Source organism: Astyanax mexicanus, chromosome 14 (assembly GCF_023375975.1).
Source record: "Astyanax mexicanus isolate ESR-SI-001 chromosome 14, AstMex3_surface, whole genome shotgun sequence".
NCBI lineage: Eukaryota > Metazoa > Chordata > Actinopteri > Characiformes > Acestrorhamphidae > Astyanax > Astyanax mexicanus.
In genome coordinates this window covers 35,194,171-35,206,184 of record NC_064421.1, presented here as the reverse complement: position 1 = coordinate 35,206,184, position 12,014 = coordinate 35,194,171, and the positions used below count along the sequence as shown (strand labels likewise).

Here is a 12,014-nt window from a genome sequence, read left to right as displayed (position 1 = left end):
GGGGTTAAAATTTCTTTCCATCAAAACAGCTTTGCTTTTGGCACTGACCACAGCAAAGCGAGTTGGTGATTTACAGGCTTTGTCCATCCGCCCATCCTGTTTGCAGTTTGACCCAGGGTACACAAAGGTGCACCTGCGTCCTAATCCTGCATTCGTGCCGAAGGTAATAGACTCCGCCTACAGGTGCCCAACAGTAGAGTTGGCGGCTTTTCACCCCCCACCTTTTAACACAGTGGAGGATCAGAGGCTGAACTGCTTGTGCCCTGTCAGGGCCTTGCATCAGTATATAAGCAGAACAGCTGGTTTTAGAAGACATGATCAGCTGTTTGTATCATGGGCCACTCCTCATAAAGGAAACCCCTTGTCTCGTCAACGATTGTCTCATTGGATTGTGGAGGCCATAACTGTGGCATATATATGTAAGGGCTTACGTCCACCGGAAGGTTTGCGGGCCCATTCCACTAGAGGTGTGGCAACGTCAGGGGCATTGTTTAAAGGAGTGTCAGTATTGGACCTTTGCGCTGCTGCGAGCTGGGCCTCAGGGAACACGTTTGCACGGTTCTACAGGTTGGATGTTTCAGGTCCATCTTTAGCTCATGTAGTACTGCAGGCTGGTGAGCCTAATTTTTCTAATTAGACACTTAGCCGGTACTTTTTCTCTGCTGTCTAAAGGGTGCAGTCTGGGAGTTGTCTATATCTCCCATAGTGAAACACCGAGCGAAGTTAGAAAAAGAACGTTGGGTTACTTAACGTAATCCCTGGTTCTTTGATAACAGAGTGAGGTGTTTCACCAACACTTCCCTCCCTGCACTGGGACGGGAAGAAATCTCTCTAGAACAACCCTCTCAGCAGGAGGTCGACCGTGGCTAAGGGGCAGGGGCGGAGCCAAGTCACAAGTCGACCTGTCTGTCATAGACAGACGTGATGCAATTGGAGCTTCCGTAGTTGGTCACGCCCAAGGCGATTCCCATAGTGAAACACCTCACTCTGTTATCAAAGAACCAGGGATTACGTTAAGTAACCCAATGCTTTTTAAAGAGCAGGCTATGATGCCCCACATAAACTGGTCTTTATCATTAATTAAGATTACGTTATTAGGCTAAACTTCACAACACTGCATAATATTTAATCCAGTAGTGTGGCACTTCTTTATTAATGGAGCACTTTTCTATTAACCGTGCACTTCATCATGTTTTGTTTTGTGTTCACTATTCTATTTTTCATGATTTTGCAAATTTTTTGCTAAAACTCACTCCTGTTACTTTTGGTCCTGTTACTTAAAAAAAAAAAACAGGAATGAGTGCCAGTAACAGAAGTGATTTTTTGTCATGAATATCAATTATTTGAACATTCAACCATTTCTTTACCATTTCTTGAGAGAAAGTCTAATGAATTAGTGGACTTGCTTTTAAACATGCTTTTTAAATGCCACACGTGTTTTGTAACCATCTTCATCTTAGAAACCTTGTAAAACATTAAATAAAGCTGCCTGAGATTGAACAGTACATATTTTGAATAGATATATAGTTATATAATTAGATGTGGTATTAGATTCAGTGTTGAAAAAAGATAAAAAAAATAAGTTTAATTTGGAAGAGTTACAACAAGCCAGTGGCACCTATTCAGTGGAATGGCCCATTTACATATATATAAGTGGTATCAATTGATTAAAAGTATAATCAGATTAATCACAACAATGTTCTGTGATTAAAAAACATATTTTGAGGAAATCTAAGGTCATTCCCAAGAGGGAACCTGCTGCACTATTCCTGCTGTACATGTCACTTTCCAAAGATTACTGTTTATTTCTGAATCTGGCTTTTAGTTCTTTCTGTCTATTGCGCAAGCAGCAGTTCCTGCTCACAAGCTGCCAGGCTAAGCTGCTCTTTCACACAAACACACACACACACACACAGAATATCGATGTGAATGAAGTTAGGTTCCGGCAGATTGACGTGGTCAATATTTAACCAGTAAATCTCCAATTGGGAAACTCATTCAAGCGCAGGTGTTCTCAGCAATGCTAGGCACCATCCCATCATGTCATCACCTCGACTTTTACCCCAATAAGAGCCATGAAAAAACTGCCCCTGCTCGGACAATAGCCCGATTCATCCTTGTTGGGCACGTTTCCAGCTAGCAGCCAATCTTTCTGCCCAAAGTTTGGAGGTGTACACAAATTCAGTGAATATTTTCCTCTCATCTTCTGACACTAACTTTCATTATGTCTCTTTCCGACATCCTCCTGCTCCAGGCAACAGTGTGGAGGTGGCTAAACTCACTGTTTTACTGTGATATCTGAAAAATGAGTGGTATGATCATCGATAGCAGTTTTTATTACAATTCCTTATAATACTTAGAGTATTATACTTAGAGAAAAATATTTCGAGTGTTGCTCTTCAAGCTCTACTGACCACAGGGGTGAGTATAGACTGGGATTAACTGTAAGAGAGTTAGATATCTTCCCTATCTCTGTCAATATATCAATATACTGTAACATGCCTTTTGTGTCCACAGTGTAGTTAATTCTATTTTATACAAAACACTAACACAGCACATTTTTCAAGACCGTTACAACAAGGCAAGCAAACCAATCAATTGCCTAGGGCCCAAATTTGGCCTGTGGCTCCCAGACAATGACTGGTTATGATTTGGATGCAACAACAAGCTGTTTAAGCGCCCCTTTAAATTGTGCAACAGTCAATGCAGGAGAACACATTGAGATCAACACTGTTATCAGAATCCCCCTCAAGAGGGTCTCTCCCACTAGTTGCTGACAGTAGTTGGTCAGGTTTGTGATTCCTTCAGCTGAGCAAATATGAAACTCATTAATTGTGAAGCCAGAAAAGAAAGGAGAGAGGGTAAGAGGAAAAAAACAAGACAGCTGTAAGTGATAATTTACACTGGATAAATTAGACCTGCATGTTGTGTACAAATGGTATAATTTAGCTGCAGGTAGACTAGAAACACTATATATGGGTAATGATAATGTTAGCTACCCGCCTGGCACAACCTGGGCTGATAATATGGCTACACACTGAACTATGTTATATTTGCTAGTATTGACCCACGCCCTTGGCAGAGAAGAAGAAAAGAGGGGGAGCGAAATCAGAGTATTTGGGATGGAGTTCGGGGCAGCTTTGCTGTAAAGCGTGAAGCCGAAGCCCCCCCTCACATGAAGAGAAACATGAGGAAAATAATTAAATTAAAGAAGGAGGAAGATTGGGAGGAGGTTGTTCAATGAGCAGGTAGAGAAGAAGTGACGGTTTAAATTGGGAAGGAAGTGGGAGGAGTGAGGGCGTGGATCACTCCCAAAACTTAGCTATAATACATAGCTCCACTTAATATAGTTTTCTTTGATGTGTAGTTTTTTTTGCTATATCTGTGTTTGCTATGCTATTTTTTAGTCATTCCGATTTTCAATTTATCATAAACCTATTTTCATAAAAATATCAACATATAAACATATATCCTGTTATTTTGGGATAAGATGCATGATGCAAGCATACATACAAACATACAAAAAAAAGATTTCTGTGTAGTTTAAGGTGTTGTAAATAAGAATTAGAACGTTTTGAGGGCTAAAAGGTACAGTATTCTGATAATGACCAGAATACTAATCAGTTAAGCAGCGAGTGCGTTCAAGTCATAAACGCATTGTTTCGGGTCTTTCTTTTGGACGCAACCTCATTCACCTCTGATTACGGTATCTATTTATCTGAGGAAGTAAAACATAAAATGATAATGCTAATAGAGCCACATTGTTCAGATGACTGACAGACTATATAGAAACTATACTGTCCTTATATAGGGCCACAATATAACTACTACACAATACACAATAGGTACTACTCTCTAAACAATGCAATACACTGATTAGCTATAACATTCCCATCAATACGTATATATAGCACAACCACAGAGCAGTTATTATTGGTTATGAGTGGTGGGTCAGTCTTAGCACTGCTAGCATAAGAATAGCCATATCTTAGTCCCTAAGATATCTAGATGCTCAATTCCATCTTACACCCCACCAATAGTCTATTTTTATGCCTTGTATATATCAACTCCAATGGGAGTGGTGGCCAAGAAGTAAGGTGTGTTCAACTAAATTTCTGTCGTTTTCTCAATAAAATTTCTGTTCTCTCTTTGAAAATGGAAAACTCAGATGTGCCACTAACTGATTGGCAATGTATTCACACTACGCACTCAACATGTGTATCCCTGATTTTTACACACAGGTAGTTGTGCACAAACCCAACTTTTACATCAATGATAAACAGAATACAAATAAAAAAACACTGCTGTTCCAGTAAATTACCTATTCCCAGCATGAACAAGCAGATCAGTTTCCTCTACTGTGAAGAGCAGAAGCGTTGCGCCGTTAAAAACCAATTCACCAAAGTCATGACAAGTGACAAAAAGATTTGTTTAATTAATGTTATGGCCAAAACACACCCATTAATTAAGAGAATCAGTACATGGGTTTTGAACGTTTCGAGCCTCGCAAGGCGTTACCAAAGACACCAAATCAGCATGATTGTTGATGTGGTGCTCAGTTGACAGCTCACCTATAGATCTCTAAAACAGGGGCCCTTTGTGTTTAAAAACCTCAGCAGCACTGCTTTTTCTGATCCACTGTACCTGTATCAGCACCAGACACGCTATTACACTCTAAATCCCCGACCACCGTCCCAGTGTCCCTGTAATGCTGCACAGAATGACCCACTATGCTATGGCCGATCCGTGAACATAACATTAAAATTCTGAACAAAAAACAAAAATAATATTGTACACTATTTTTAATAAATTTTGACATGGAACAATCAAATTTTAAAATAAAATTTACCAAGCAGCTTTTGTACTAAGCTAGAAATGGTAAATGTTAGGAAGCCAGATTAGTAAGTGGGTTTCTCTGTGATTTTCTGACTGAGGCATGTTTCACAGCTGCAGAAAATAGAGAATGTGCTTACCTGGAAAATCAGGTGGAGAATTTCAATATGATATGGCCAAGTCAGCGTATAGGAATGCTAGCTATTCACCACTGTACACTTTCACACAGATATATATATAATTAAAGCCACTCATACACACAGTTGTTGTTTTGGAGATACTTACATTTTATATATTTTACATATATACATACATTTTTCTCTTGTTTTCTAACACAAACAAAAAATCCTTTGAGTGAAAAAAATATGAAAATAGACACACACACGCACAGCAGTGATTTCCAGCGGAACTCACCTGTCCGATCACACCTGGTAGTGTAATATCTCTCCCAGGAGTGTGTGAGCAAATCCAATCTCAGTCCACAGAGGAGGGCATAGTCCACATACACACACACACACACACACACACACTGGAGAGCGAGTGTCCGATTTAAAACAGAATCCCAGGTAAAGAGTAGATGCTCCTGAAGCGTGTTGATCAGGCAGGGGTGTGTGTACCTGGCTGATAGGTGTGTGAGTGAGTGTGTGGCGCTGGGCTGAAGTCTGGGACAGGAGGAGGCGGCTGGTTTTTCAGGTCTAGCCTGGGCCCCTGGGCGTGCCGTACCGTGCGTGCACTCTCTCTCTCACACACACGTACACACACACTCATATACACACACACTAAATCACCCACATACGTAGTTTGCAGAGGTTTTAGGTCATCTGAGACAATTACATGTAAAGCTGTTAATCTGAGCAGGCAAAAATAACATGGGATTTCCACTAATCATCTTAAAAACACATTTTTTTCTGTGTTTTTTTGAGATACTGTCTCTACTTCCTCATTGTTGTGAGAGTTTGACTGTATTCAGCATTAGTGATGTATGTTAGATGATCACCACCCCACCTCATTACCAACTTCCCATTTAATTACATCAAAAAGTATTGGGTGGAGCACCATCATTTTTAGAGAGCACAGTTCCACTGCAAAGTCAAGTCAAGTATTTTTTTTGTCAATACTGCATATGTACAGGATATACAGAGGATGGAAATTACATTACTCCCATTCCCAAAGTTACAGAAAGAACAACAATGTAAAAATATGAATGTAAAATTAAGAATGAGAGACACTAAATGTACAAAAACAAGATCACAGATATAGACAAAGATGAGACAAGAGACAAAAGATAATATGAGTGAGTGTCTGCTGGGGGCAGGATTGGGATGGGGGTAGAGCAGGGAGAGAGTTCAGCATTTGGTGGATGGGGCTGTCCCTCAGTCTGCTGGTCCTAGCCCAAATACTCTGCAGCCTCCCTGATGGCAGCAGCCTGAAGAAGCTGTATAAGCTGTACAAGTCCTGAAGGGAGGGGAGAGGGTGCCAACGATCTTCTCAGCTGCTCTCACGATGCGCTGGAGGGTCCTGCGGCAGGATTCTGTGCAGGCCCCGTACCACACCGTGAAACAGCTGGTCAGGATGCTCTCGATGGCCCCTCTGTAGAAGGTGGTCATGATGGGGGTGGGGGCTCCAGCTCTTCTCAGCTTACGGAGAAAGTAGAACCGCTGTTGAGGAGCCCCTGTGCTCAGTGTGGTGACTGTATACTGCAAAATGTAAACTCTTAAAAAAATTTAATATTATTTACTATTAAACTATTTTAATAAAAATCCAGTTCCAGAAACTTCTCTCATTTAATGTGTTTCACATTAAATGTGTTTATATTTTTCCCACATTGTAAATTAATACAAAGGTCATTCAGACTGTTTCATGAAGAAACAAATAAGGAATTGTGTAGTAGTACCATTTCATCATTACAGTTTTCACTGCACTTAAAGATACTTTCAAAGTTCTTGAAACTATTTGGATTGACTGACCTTTATTTTATGTTTTATATATGTAAAGTATATATAAGTATATAAAGTTCTGGCCATAATATGGCTATTCACTGTATACCAACTCTACCTCTTCACAACTTTACAACTGATGCTCTCAAACACTTTAAGAGGCAAGAAATTCAAGTAATTAACTCTTGATGAGTTCAGCACAGCTGTTAACTTAAACCATTCCAGGTGACTCTATCTCAGAAATCCAGTCAAGATGTGTAAAGCTGTCATCTAATAAAGAGGTGCTACTTTGAAGAATCTAAAATATTAAACATATTCTGGTTTAATCCTTATGTCCTATAAGCCTATATGTCATAATTTAAATGACTTTTTTTAATCTACAATGCAGAAAAAATTAATAATGCAAAAAACACTGAATATAAGGTGTCCAAACTTTTGACTGGTACCGTATAAACTGTAACATGGTAATAAGATCAGTTAAAAATGCTTTCATGTTATAGAATTACCATCAAATTCAAGTTCAGAAAGTTCTTCTTAGGCTGAGCTTCCACTATTCATAGTTTTTTTATATTTATATTTTATTTGAAACATACAGTGTACACTGTAAAACCCGATAAGTTGACTGAACTCAAAACTTTTGTCGTAACCGATTACCTAATAAGTTTTAAGTTCATGTAAAATATTTTTTAAGTACAGTGAACTTAACAAATACATAAACAAACATATTTAAAATTAATATTTTCCTGAACTTGTATTTAGTCTTCTTTCTGGTTTCAATCAACTATTTGTTTTAAATACACATAGAAAAGTAGATGAAAGAAAACAGTAAACAACTAAAAGTACTGAGAGCACAGCGAGAACACAGAGTCACTGCAGCTCAGTAAATGAGGCTTGTTCTACAGCCTACAACACAGAGAGCAAGTATTTAATCATAATATGTGATCTACAAGTTTACCTAAGGTAGCCCCGGGTGAATCACTACACACTGATGGTGAGTGTCAGTAACTGTTGGACACACCCAGTATGCAAATAGATTGTGACAGAAGCCAATGGAAAAGAAGCTGTTAATGGCAACAGACTAAACTCAGTTATTATAAGTTGGTTCAACTCAAAGATCTCAGTTTTAATGTATATATGTGCCCACAACGCAAAAAAGTTGAGTATTGTTTAGAAATCTCCAATTTTGTGTAAAACAGACTTAATTTATTTGAGTTCAAACAACTTCTGGGTTTACAGTGTAGCAGTTTTAATACAGATGATTAAACTTACAGTATGTGCTGGAGCTGCACTTGCCGCTTTGTAATGAATATATACAGCTTACAGTATTATAAAACCTCTATCATAAAAAGTCTATACCACAGTCATGGAACATACTGTAAAATGCACAGAGCGTCACAGATAGCAGGACAAATTGGCCCTGGCTTGGATGATGAATGGGGGAAATAGCTGAGAGATCTCAAAAGTGGCACAAGCTGATTTTCATGTTATGTTCAGCATCCAGGGCGCTGGCACATGCAGCACTCAGCTCGGATTCCGGGTATTTAGGGTCAGAATCCCTCCTAGATTCAAACCAGAGCTAGACTGATGCAACTCCTGGAAATAGTGACTTTCCTATCAATACTCAGTATTTGTACCATTCTTGTACAAATATCTTTGCATCAAAAGTTTATAATGTAGCATTTATTACATTACAGACTTGCAGAGTTCGACACACAAGGCTGCTCTACTAACTTTGCTAGCTAATGTTAAACTAAGAAAATAAAGTCATGCTAGTGGATGTTCCTCCACAGTTAAGTCTAGACTAGCAGCATTTAGTTATTTAACACTATATGTAAAACCCTGCATTAATTACAATGCACATCACGTATTTCTTTTTTTTACTAACAGTTGTCCATGGCAATAGGGGATAAACAATAAATTAGTTTACAAGCCAATAAAAAAAGTAGCTTAGCCCTGTCCACTTTACTGGAAAAAAACCGACAGCTCAGGCATTATAGCATGGCAGCACATCAAGGCAAAGTAATAAGGGATATTTTTTTCTACTTTTATGTGATTTAGAGTGTATTTTATTGTGTAGGAATGGTTTGTGATATAAAAAAATTAAATATCAAGTATAAAAAAATAAATTACAGGTTTCCATTACAATGGACATAAAACGCTAATATATTTTAGTTAGTTAGTATTAGGTTCTTTTTTTTGTATTTCTTTTTGCATTACAGGCAGAACACAGCATTTTTATATTTTTCCGTCACTGAAATATAACTTGTGTATGAAAGAGTTAATCAGAACGATGTGCTTTACTCACAACTGTCCTGTTTTTTTTATCTTTCATTTTTCTCTCACAATGGGATTGCTAACTCTAGAGGAGTCAGACAGGGCCAGGCTATGGCGTCACATCAATGTCAAAAGTCGGGGGAGCAAAAACAAACAGGTGAAAAAAATTAACCGGCGTGTTTTAACATTTTGTGAGTGTAATTTTAACCTTGTCAGCACAAATGTGAAGATCACGAGCAAAAAAAAGGGAATCGTGTGCCCTCTGAACAGAATATCACTCTCGAGATTAATTTTTCTCCTCCTGAATTCACAGTTCTCCTCACGCTGTTCTCTTGTCTGACTTGACTGGTGAAAAGTGGCGCCTCTGACTACAATTGGTACAGTAGAATTTTGGTGGGAACAGCAATAATTCACACTTAACCTGTCTTGTGTGAACAGTCCAGGCTGGTGGAGGCAGTGTGATGTTGTGGGGGATGTTTTTGGCTCACTTTCAGCCATTCATACCAATCACCTGTCCCTTAAATATCACAGACAATGTGTACATCCCTTCATGACCATAATTGATTCATAAATCTTCTAATGGCCACTTCCACCCCGCATGGTGACACACCACGTCACAAAGCAGAAGTCATGTAAACTGGTTTTATAAACATGAGAACAATATGTTTAGTGCTGGTTCTTCCCAGTCACACAGTCAGTCTTGATCCAGTTAATGTATTCTACATAAATCTGCTGGAATTATGTGATGCAATAATGTCATCATAGACCAGAAAAAACATTTTCATCATTTAATCTATAATATAGCATTCCATGCTATAACAATTGAGGCTGTATAGCAAAGGGAGAGAGGACAGCCATACAAAATCATTATAAAATAATAACAGCAATACTGTCAGCATGCAAATCAGTTCACTCTGAGGGCCTCTATGTGGTTGCGAGATAAAATCTCTTATCATTCAGATTTAAATGAGCAATCAGATGGACACGGTGCCTCCATACTCATCACATACCATCCCGTACTCATTTCTTATTCATAGCAAAAGTCTGTTTATCAGACCTTACCAATCCATTATGAGAATGTGATATAAAAATATCCACATTTCAGCTTTTATTTTTAAGTATTTACATCTGGATCTCATACACAATTCAGGACAAATCCACCCATTTTTCATGTGAGCAAAAGTATTGGAAAAGATAAAGTTAAAATAAAGTAAATAAGACTTCATATGTAGTCGTAAATCTTTTGCTTGCAATAACATCATCAAGTCAGTGACCCACTGACATCACCAAACTTTTGCATTCTTCTTTTATGATTATATCCCAGGCAGTGTGTTTGGGAGATCCTTCAACATAATAACCAAATTAGTTTGCTTTCATATTTCTTACATAGACATCTATACAAACATAGGATACTGAGTTCATTGTTCATCAATGGAGCTTGTCACAGAATAAGCCATGCAAGCTTAAGCCATGACACTACCTCCACTGTGTTTAACAGATGAGCTGGTGAGTTGGAGATCATGAGCAGATCTTTTCTTTCTCCACACTTTAGCCTTTACATTACACTGGTAAAGTTTAATCATTGTCTTATCAGTCCATAATCAGTCCACAGGCTTTTCTCTGTACTTCTCGGGAAATTCCAGCCTGGTTTTCTATTCACATTGCTAATAATTAATTTAATTTAATTTAATTAAGTCTTCTGTGAACAGTAGATTGTAATATCTTCACTCATGCCCTCTGAAGTATGTTAATGATATCAGTAATACTTGTTTTAGGGTCTTTCTTTACCATTTGTTTTCCATGGTCTACCTGTTCGACACCTGTTACAAAGTACACTAGTGATGACTTTCTTATTCAGGACATTTAAAATGGTTGTACTGGCTTGTATTTGAGCAGTGGCTTCTTTCAGCTTCTCAATTGCCTGTCTTTTTAATTGTGGTTGAAAAAATCTCTTTTGTTGTTCAGTCAAAATATGTGAAATAAAGTTTTCTTCAAAAAGCAAGAAATACATTGGGGATTTTTAATTTATACATTGGTGAGAAATAATGTTCGGTATTTGATATTTGGCCTTTGATTGCAGAAATCAGATAAGCTTTAGTGAGGTCAGGATATTAAAGGATGATCACCACTCTCATCCCTAACTCTCCAACTCATCCTACTGGATAAAGGACCATCATTCCAGAGAACACAGTTTCACTGCTCTACAGCTCAGTATTTGGAGCTCTAGCCTATACCTGACATTAGGCATGGGGCCTAAACATCTCATTACAGTTCTTATACAGTAGTATTAAATTGACAGTACTTCTGTACAAGAACTAGACAAGCTGTGTGTGTACATTTGCACATCTTTGTTAGCGATGGGTGCAATGTAAAGAAGCTGAGTGTAGAATTCTTCATTAATGTTGTCCACAAACACATTTCACTCCTTCACAACCTGCACTGTTACAGACACAGGGGTTGAGGCTGTAACCAATAAGCAACCAATCCATTACGTCCAATGATTTAAGCTAGCGTAAGCTTGCCTACTTAAACAGTGGAATATGCTGGTTATGTCAGCTGGGTCTGATTAAAACTTCCGCTGAATCTGCTTCCATTTTTCCATTTTAATAGGGAACTTTTCTCAGCTTGTTTATGTAAACACTGATGAGAAGAGCACACGTGTTTACGGAACTGTATATCTCAGAGTATACAGAGTTTACTGTGTCCCATCTCTACAGTTTCCAACAAAACAAGACATATTTTATTACATACAACACACACACCCTTCTGCTGTCACGGACTAGTTGTCATGTTTACTGCACTAATTTATGATTTCTTTTACAAAAAAAATCACAATTATTATAATAAGGATGAAAAATTGCATGTGCAGTGCCGTGAAAAAGTATTTGCAACTCTTCAGTTTATTTTATTTTTGCTTTTTACATACTTGCATTTTTAAAATGAACAAACACAATATTAGGCAAATGTAAC

At 38.2% G+C, this 12,014-nt stretch overlaps 1 protein-coding gene across 1 annotated transcript in view; it reads right to left on the bottom strand.

The window, feature by feature from the left end:
* LOC107197207 (non-compact myelin associated protein) overlaps positions 1-5,514 on the bottom strand; it is a 33,549-nt gene extending 28,035 nt beyond the window's left edge. The window contains exon 1 of the mRNA XM_015603270.3: positions 5,248-5,514. The gene's annotated coding sequence lies outside the window, so the exon portion shown is untranslated. The remainder of the gene's footprint in view (positions 1-5,247) is intronic.
* Between the last annotated feature and the right edge of the window lie 6,500 nt (positions 5,515-12,014).